Source organism: Malus domestica, chromosome 15 (assembly GCF_042453785.1).
Source record: "Malus domestica chromosome 15, GDT2T_hap1".
Taxonomy (NCBI): Eukaryota; Viridiplantae; Streptophyta; class Magnoliopsida; order Rosales; family Rosaceae; genus Malus; species Malus domestica.
In genome coordinates this window covers 38,046,386-38,055,618 of record NC_091675.1, presented here as the reverse complement: position 1 = coordinate 38,055,618, position 9,233 = coordinate 38,046,386, and the positions used below count along the sequence as shown (strand labels likewise).

The following is a 9,233-nucleotide window of genomic DNA, read 5'->3' as shown; positions in this document are numbered from 1 at the left end:
TTAAGTTGTATGACAACTAAAACAAAATGGGCAATTAGCCCAATAAAATCAACATGGTCAGCCATAGGGTGAGTGGATGCAAACTTGGATTAATTACAAGTTTGCCACTAACATGTGATGAAGTATAAATTCAACTTTATAGCTTTATTTTTTTAAGGGTTTTCTTGATGAAAAGAGGTGAAACATTTTCTCTATTTTTCTCTATGGAGGCCGGCCACATAGGGAAGATTTAGCTAGCAATCTTTTCTTCTCTATGTCATCCATTTCATCTTCACATCACATCCTTGGTGTGGAGACTTAGAGACATCAAACCTTTGGTGTTTTTGGAGATCATTTCCTCACATCCTCAAGGACCAAAGGAGCACAAAAGGGGAAGGAAATCACAAGCAAGATCCAAGGAGCAAGGAGGTGACTTGAAGGCCCTCCACTTGGGTGAATCCCTTGTGTAAACAAGGATGAGCTTCAAGGGTAATAAATCTCTAAATCCTTCCTTCTCTTTAATGTTGTTAAAAAGTCTTTTGGTTCACCATTAACTAGGCTTTGAAAGTCATGGGTTTTAGAATTGTTTTTTAATGCATGCCTACTTTAATGTGTTAATAGTTTGCATATGTGTTCAAATATTCTCACATGTTCTTGGCTAGGACAAAATTTTCTCCTTCACTCCACGCTTTTGAAACTTAAGGATTTTGACATCTTCGAATGGCGTGCAGAACACCAAGAGGCTTTTATGCAGATCAAGGTCTCCCTCAAGACTTCACCCATCCTGGTTCTACCACAACGTGGCAGCCCTCTCAAGCTGTACATCTCAGCGGCCAAAGAATCCATCAGATGCCTTCTTGCACAAGACAATGATGCTGGGTGAGAACATGCCATTTTTTATCTTAGCCAAAATCTTAACCCACCGGAGATTAATTATTCCGCCGTCGAGAAGCTCTGCCTAGCTTTATTTTTCACTGCATCAAAACTCAGGCATTACATGTTCCCGTCGGTCACTCAGGTCATCGCCCAGACCGATGTCATTCGTTATATACTCACTCGGCCGATAGTAAAAGGCCGAATCAAAAAGTGGACAATGGCACTATCTGAATTCAGTTTGCAATATGTGCCCCAAAAAACTGTCAAAGGCCAAACGTTGGCCGATTTCTTAGCCCAACATCCCTCTTTATATGGTTTTGGGGGCAATGACGTTGAAATCGGCATGGTGGAAACACATGATAATTACTGGACAATGTACTTTGATGGTTTTAGTACTTCAGTCTCGGCCGGAGTTGGGATCATTATTCAATCCACAAATCACAACCGTTGGTATTTTTCTCTCAAGCTCGATTTCAATTGTACGAATAATCAGGCCGAATACGAAGCCCTTATCATCGGCCTTGGTGTCCTACACAATTTACGGGCAACTCATGTCCTTATTTTCGGTGATTCCGAACTCGTGATTAACCAACTTAATGGGAATTTTTGTTGCATGAGTTGTACTCTGGCGCCTTATCACATGGTTGCCAGTTATTTGGCCGAGTTATTCGACGGTGTTACTTTGAAACACATTTCATGAGTTCACAACACTGACGCCGACGAATATGCTCAAATAGCCTCCGGAGCACAACTGTTGAAGGGTAAACTAGGCTGAGAAATACATGTGTCACGACAAACACACCCAACCTTGGTAAATCAACAAGTTCTCCAACGAGATTGCATGATCCGTATATGAGTCATGTCCTTACCTTCGTTGTTAGAGCGAAAGGACCCTACAGAGGTTTGTGCAGTCGAGGCAATGCCAGATGACTGGAGAAAAGGTATCTTGACAATCCCAATGGCAAACACGACCGTAAGACAAGGATTCAAGCCACGAACTATGTAACGTACCAAAATGAATTATACCGAAAGGGTGATGATGGTTTGTTACTGTTATGCCTCAGCCCTCAGGAGGCTGCTTAAGCAATCACAGAGGTCCATGAAGGAATTTACGGGGCTCATCAGTCCAGATGAAATATGTGATGGTTGATTCGTCGACACGGCTATTTCTGGCTGAGTATATTGAAGGATTGCATTGAGTTTGCACGAGCATGTGTACAATGTCAAATTCATAGGCCAATACAGAGAGTCCCGGCCGAATCACTTCATTCGGTCACCAAACCATGGCCGTTCAGAGGATAGGCCATGGATGTAATCGGTAAAATTGCACCATCTTTCGGTCAGCAAAGCATGCGTGGATACTTGTCACGACAGATTGCTTCACCAAATGGGTCGAAGCTAAGTCATATGCTGAGTTAACATCTAAAGAAGTCTGTAATTTTGTAGAAGAAAACATTGTGACTAGATTTGGTGTACCAGAAATAATCATAACAGATAATGGTATGATTTTTACATCCGACAGGTTTAAGGAGTATATGGTAAATCTAAAAATTTGACTCGAGCAGTCTACGCCGTATTACCCGCATACGAATAGGTAGGCCGAAACAAGTAATTAGGTTTTGGTCGGTATTCTCGAAAAAATGTTAAAAGAGAGGCCTGGTATGTGGCATTTAAAGTTAAACGAAGCGTTATGGGCTTATCAAACTTCGTTCCGATTAGCCACGGGGATGACCCCATACGAGTTGACCTATGAACACGATGCGATGTTACCGGTCGAGCTAAGTATAAATTCGTTGAGAGTGATTGAACAAAATAGTTTGTTCAATACCGAGTACAGGCAGGCTATGAGACAAGAGTTAGAAGACTTGGAAGAAATTCGGCTTGACGCTTATAATTTATTGGTGGCACATAAGAAGATTACCGAGCGAGCTTATAATCTGCGAGTCAGACAAAAGACATTCGGCGAGGGAGAGTTGGTTTGGCAAACTGTGCTGCTCGTGAGGATTAAAGATCCCAGGTTCGGCAAATGGCCGTCGAATTGGGAAGGACTGTTTGTCGTTCACAAGGTTCTCGGCAATGGGGTATACCACCTCAAAGATCAGACTGGTTTAATTCATAAATTGCTAATCAACAAGAAATTTCTAAAGAAATACTATCCAATCACGTGGGAGACGCGAGAATTAAAAGGATCATTTCATTACTTTTGCAAAAAGGGCATACAAGTGGAAGTTACAAAATATTCCTAAGGCCAAAATCCTAAGGGGTCGAAGGAAGGAAGGCTTCAATAGCAGCCTTCAGTTCCAACCACCTTACTTTGCCCATTGTGACTTTGGCTTGCCTCGTCCTTTTGTTAAGTTAAAGTTGTTGTCTGCCTTGCGCCAACCATGAAGCCTGTTAGTCGAGCCTTATTTACTTCAAAATTCTTTTCGAGATTCGAAGCGACAACCAACCTTTACCATTGAAGCTCAGCAATTTGACATTGTAGTTTGGCGATCTGATGATCAAAGTTGGCCAGCTGTGTTTTCTTTACTTTAAAAGCCTCAACCTCCGGCCGACTGGCATCATGAGCGGTCTTTGCAGCCATTAGGTCGTCCTCGGCCCAGAGAGCCATTTTCAAAGTGGTAAAAAACTGCCGAGTCCGCTCTAGGATATCGGATAGGTGGACAACATTCTCGGTGCTCAGCAAGCCACCAGTTGCAAGATCATTTAGGCACTCTCCTACATAGTTGAGGCCTTTACACTGAAGGACTTGTGAGGTAGAAAGGGATCAGAGTTCCTGTAACTTGGCGAAGGCATTGGATTCAGTAGCGGAAGGCTCGACCGACGCAGCAGATGGCTCGGCTACTCCAGAAGTATTTAAGTGGAGAGCGTTGAGCTTGACTTCCCATGAAGGCTGCACATGAAAAGGTTTTAGACAAAAGAAAAATCGTAAAGAATATAGCAGAGAGAATTTTTTTTAGACTTGTTGAGAGGTGACTTCGGCTATGTCCCCTGGTTCATTGCTCGAACCTAGAGAGCTGAATGGCCGGGCCCAATGTTTAAGACTGCTTCTCAATTCAAGCGGCCGATGAAGGTTATCTACGTTCGACAGCCACTGAGGTGGCCAGGAAATATAGATAACACCATTTGGCGCATATAATTTTTGGTGAAATGAATAATCAGGCACCTGACATTTAATATTTTTTCTTGGTTCAGACTTGTTATAGTAAAATTAACGAGAGAAAGGGATCGTTCCTCACAAAAGCCGAAGTGACTTCTTGTGGAGGAATACCAAGGTCTTGATCTTGCGGATGGATTGGTGTCTCCGCAGTCGCTTCAGGCTCAACAAGAGCTTTTTTCCACGATCGGCTGTAGGAGGATCGATCTGGTCAGTCGCCTCAACCACAGGTGGAGGATTGGTGGTAGGAGGTTCAGTTGGTCAAGGGCGACTTAATAGCGGGATTTCTTCGTTGTCTTCGTCCTGAAATAAAAGTTGTTAGTATTCGGAATCAAGTTGAAAAGAAAAGTTGCAAGCAACATGATCATACCTCTTCATCCAAAATGACTACTGGTTTTGTTTTTGGATTTGTGGGAGAGTTTATCTCGCCCAGAGTGGCTGTTTTCCCAACGGTAGCAGTTACTGAACCGATAGCAGAAGTAATAGCTAGTTCCGGAACGGCAAACATCTCGACCAATGGAGTAATGATTGGTTCGATCACTGCTGGAAAAGCGGGTTGTAATTCAGTCGCCTGAGCCGTTGGTGGATTTTGCGGTCATTTTACTGAGGCCTCGACAACAGGAGGATGAGGGAAACGCTGGGAGTAGTTGCCCTTGTAGTTTGGCTCAAGATCACGAGAATCTCTCGCTTACCTTTCTTTGCTTTCTTTTTGATGCGTTTTTTGGGCTGGGCAACGTTTCCGGCTATTTTTGTCTCAGGACAAGGCCGTTTCCTCAGCGTGAATGGCATGGTAGTGGCCACCGCTTATGTAGAAGAAACCATAGAAGCTTGAGTAGTTGCAGTATTCTTTAGAGGAGTAGGTTTCTTTTTTATTGCAATCATCACGGCCGTGTCGGCCCTATTTGTTGAATGACTCACTGAAAATAGACTCAAGTTAGGATGAAAATTTTGGGCATAAGATAGAAATAAATAAAGGATGTATACCTTGGGCTGCTTCTTTGGATTTTGGAGTAGAAGCTTTCTTTGGACGGTCGTTGAAGATCTTTTTGATGGCATCCTCGATTGGTGTGCCAAAGAATTCTTGGATGTATGCTTCCCGCCATTTAGCAGTGCTATGAGTTTCAGGAACGTTCGGTCGAAGGCGGAGTTTTGTGCATCTTTCTTGAAATTCTCGCTCGGCCTCTCTACACTTTTTTTTGGGATGAACTAGAGAGACGTCTTCGACTTAGAAGGGATTGGGAGGTGAGCAGGGGTACAGGGCATCCTTGAAGGTAGCCAAGTTACCGAGCAATAAAGTGGGGATGGTAGACTTCCCAATTTGCTCGTCGAGCATCACAACCAAGGGGAAGGTCGCTAGTTAGCACGAACGACCCTCAGTTTTGTCGAAGGTAGGTGTCTTCGATCTTAGCCCAGGCTGAGGATGGAAGTTTGATGGAAGATGGGTACTCTTGATGACGGCACGGCAGATCAGGAACTCGTCGTTAGAGAGATCTTCTAGGTCGAAGAAGTATTTAAAGATTTCTTCGACCGAGTGTGGAGGAGCTGGTCTAGAGGCCAATTGGAGACCTAGCGTTTGAGTAGTCTTGAAGCTAGGGATTTCTGGCCTCAGTGTGGCGAAATAAACTTGCAACCAGAACTGGAAAACCCAGAGTGGGCAATTCTGGTGCGGGTCAATTCTGGTGACGGTCGTTTCGGCCAAGCAACGCATGAGGTTGGCAAGGATGACTGAACTAAGAGCTAGGGTGTGACCACCGGCCACGGGCATGTTTTTGATCAAACATTTATTCGACTTGGTACAAACAATAAATTTGTTGTACCAGTAGAATAGAAAAGCTTTGTGTTCCCCTTCTGAAAGTCATCTTCTCCTCGGCCAGCAAAGTGGTAGATGAGAGTGTTATAGTTAAAGAAGTTCTTGTGCAACTTTTGGACTTCTTCTTTTGGGGCTTCTTGGTTTTTCTTCTTTAGGGCTTCAACGACACGTTATTCAAATAATGCTTTAAGGTTTAAGTTGAATTGATACCTAGGAAGGACGACATCAACTAAAAGACCAGATGGAGAAGTACCAAGGACAATTGATATGTCGAGCATGGTCGGGCTAATAGGGTCGAGAGGGAGTACCATGGTGTTGGTGGCCGAGCAACAAAAACTCAGGGCTGCTATGGGAAGCTCCCGGTCTATAGCAATCTCAATTGTCGAGAGCTTGATAGGATCATAAATACCAAGAGTTTCCATTATGTGCTAAAGAACTTCTCCATTCGTTCCACCCAAGCTACCCAGGATGCAGTGGGACAAGATCCTTGAGGCCTGGCCGAATCCCACTTCGACCAACCATACCCCTGGCGCAAGGATTTTAAGCAGTTGGCTTTGAGCATTTCACTAATAGTCTCTAGGACAACGTCTTTGAAAATAGGTCCCAATATCTGGTGGGAAGCAACTGAATCACCTTCAAACCGTAAGGTCTTGATAGCGTTGCGGTCGATGAAGTCTTTGCACTTGGCACACTTCTCAGAAAGCTTGGTGATAAAAGTGTTGGAAGCCATTATTGAAGAACTCAAGGATTTTTCTGGGTTTGGGACTAGATCTTTCTGGGTTTCAACATCTTCTGAGATATGAGAACGAATGGCAATGAAGATTCAAAAATTTTGAAAGCGTAAAGTTTGAATGAAAAAGAGCCGGGTATTTATAGGCATTATGGAAAGAAGAGCAACCGTTGTTTTTTTTTTTTTTAAATAAGGGGTAGAATCGACTAAAAAATTTGATAATCATAATGGATATTCAAAAGACCCAGGTGAAGGGACCGAGGTTTTCGTGGTTTGAGGATGCATGTTTGCGTGTGACGACGGATTTAATGGCAAAGAAACGGTTCGATGGTTGCACGTTTTAAGGGTCATTATTAATGATAGACGATTAGGCAAAGGAGTCGCCACGTGGCAGGGTATCTGACAGAATTAAGATCGTGCAATCGTGCTTCATAAATGCGCTTGGTGTGTGGAATATTTTCATCGTCTTTTAAAGATACCTTTAGGGTTTGATTTCATTTCTTCAAGGTCGAAACTCGACTAAGGAGTTCTAAGCCGAAGACCTCAGAAGCGAGGGGGCAATGTTTAGGCCCAAAATAATATTAGTAGGCCAAACGTAGGTTTATGTTCGGTCCACAGCTCTTCCAAAAATGCTATGGGCCGTCCAGTGGTCATGAGCCGTCTAGTCAGGTCGGCTGAGTCCTATTACAAGAAGGATTAATCTGGATAAGGGTGAATGAGCCGAGTCCTAGGATGATAAGGAGTCTTAATAGAGTGAGGATGTTGAGATTTAAGAAGTGAATATGGCCGGATAAAGAGTTTGGTTCAAGGTCTTAATGGAGGTAGGATTGGCCGAGACTTGGTTACATTAGGATAAAGAATCCTAATCTGAGTATAGTTCTGGTTCGACCATGATGAGATTAGCTGCTATAAATAAGAAGGGGTGCATCATTCTAAGCCCCCTCCAATTCAACACACAAACTGCCCTGCGCAAACTCTCACTCTACACGAAACCTCTTAACAACCTTGAGATTTTTATTTTCTTTTTTGCCAACACACCTTCAGTTTGGATAAACAGCACTGTGAAGGCATCCGGTGAACATCTTCAGTTTGGATAAACAACATTGTTGCCGTAGAATCAGCCGACCGCGAAGCACCTTCAGTTTGGATAAACAACATTGCGTCGAGATCGACTGGTTACCTATCTAAGTCTCGATCGAGAAGGATTTTCGAATCCTTATTGGCAGAGGTCATCTCATTAGCCTTCTAGGCGAAGTGAGGTGTTACAAGTTACTAGGCTCGACACATTGAACGCCGAGTTGTTTTATGATAGGATATTCACAAGTAAGTTTTAAAGTTCGGCATTCTGACAGCTGGACCACATTCACCATCAAGACATACATCTCTTTTAAGTACTTGTATCCGTATAGTTTGGTATCAGTTCGGCGTGCTTATATTCTTACGAATATAATCACTGTGATCGAACCCGGCGCCGACGATCCGTGAACTTCACAAGACTAGCAGCCTTGTCTTCAGGCTCTAGAACCCGAAGGTTGAGACGTGTTCTTTCCTCGGCCACAATCACAATATTAAGAAGTCAGCAGCACGCCCAACGCCACGCAATACATTCTACTCCCCAGCCGAGCTCGATCGACGAGTTGGCACGCCCTGCACACAACCGAATGACATAGTTAGCTTATTAATTACTCAGCTTATGCGCCACATAGGTTTGGTAGTTTTTAGGGTCAACAAATTTACCCTTAGATTTAACACTGCAACGCAGTATCTGTTTTCTGATTCTGAATTTGCAAGACCGTAGAACTCTGTGCTCTCTCATTTCACCGTCTTTCTCTTAGCAAGCTCCTCTACTTAGTTGGACCAACTTTCCTCTCAGTGATGGCTTGGACCGAAGTTTAATCTTCCATAACATATTTATTCACCGAAGTAATCGAATCAAACCCCATCGTCTCTACCATTTTAAAAAAAATAATCAAATCGGTGGTTGGCAATCCGAGCTCCATCGCGTTAGGGTTGCAACATATTTGCACAACTAAATGATAGCTATAATTTCTACAAATAAACACAAGTTTGAATTAAAAAAAAAGAAAAAAAGAAAACCTGATCTGTTTGTTCAATACCCACCCCATAATCCATTACGCACCCACCCCATTACCCACCTCCCCAATGCAATCACCATACCCACCCTGCTATGCGTGTAACAAAGTTTGACACGTGTTCAATCATACGAAAGCTTTTCAAAGCTATTTAACCAAAAAAACACTTCAGACTTGAAGAATAAAAAATGGGGGCAGATAAACCCCAATGTCCGTGAGGGGAGGTTGGGTTTGACGGAGGAGAGAGCAAGAGAGATAGAGAGGGAGGGAGATGAGAGATAAACATAAGAGGGTGAAGAGAGAGAGAGAAGGGGAGTGAGAGACATATAGAAGATCGGGAGAGAAGGGAGTAGATAAGGATGAGAGGGGAGGAGATAAGGAAATGGATAAGTGAAGAGAGAATATCTTCTAACTAGCCTCAACCCATGTGGTATGCTTTATTAACCTATGCATAATTATTATAAATATTTTATTGATAATGTCAACAAAAAATAAAATTGACAATTGATATATGGCTAATTAGTATAGATTTTATTGACCTTTAGCTAAATAACCTTTTATTTAAATTAGCCCAAAATTGAAGATTAG

At 42.9% G+C, this 9,233-nt stretch overlaps 1 long non-coding RNA gene across 1 annotated transcript; it reads right to left on the bottom strand.

Annotated features, from left to right (window-relative positions):
* Nucleotides 1-7,546: 7,546 nt before the first annotated feature.
* Nucleotides 7,547-8,958, bottom strand: LOC139192613 (uncharacterized). The gene is made up of 2 exons (XR_011576831.1): nucleotides 8,290-8,958; nucleotides 7,547-8,199 (listed from the first exon to the last, which is right to left on the bottom strand). It is a non-coding gene; the product is annotated as an uncharacterized lncRNA (long non-coding RNA).
* Between the last annotated feature and the right edge of the window lie 275 nt (nucleotides 8,959-9,233).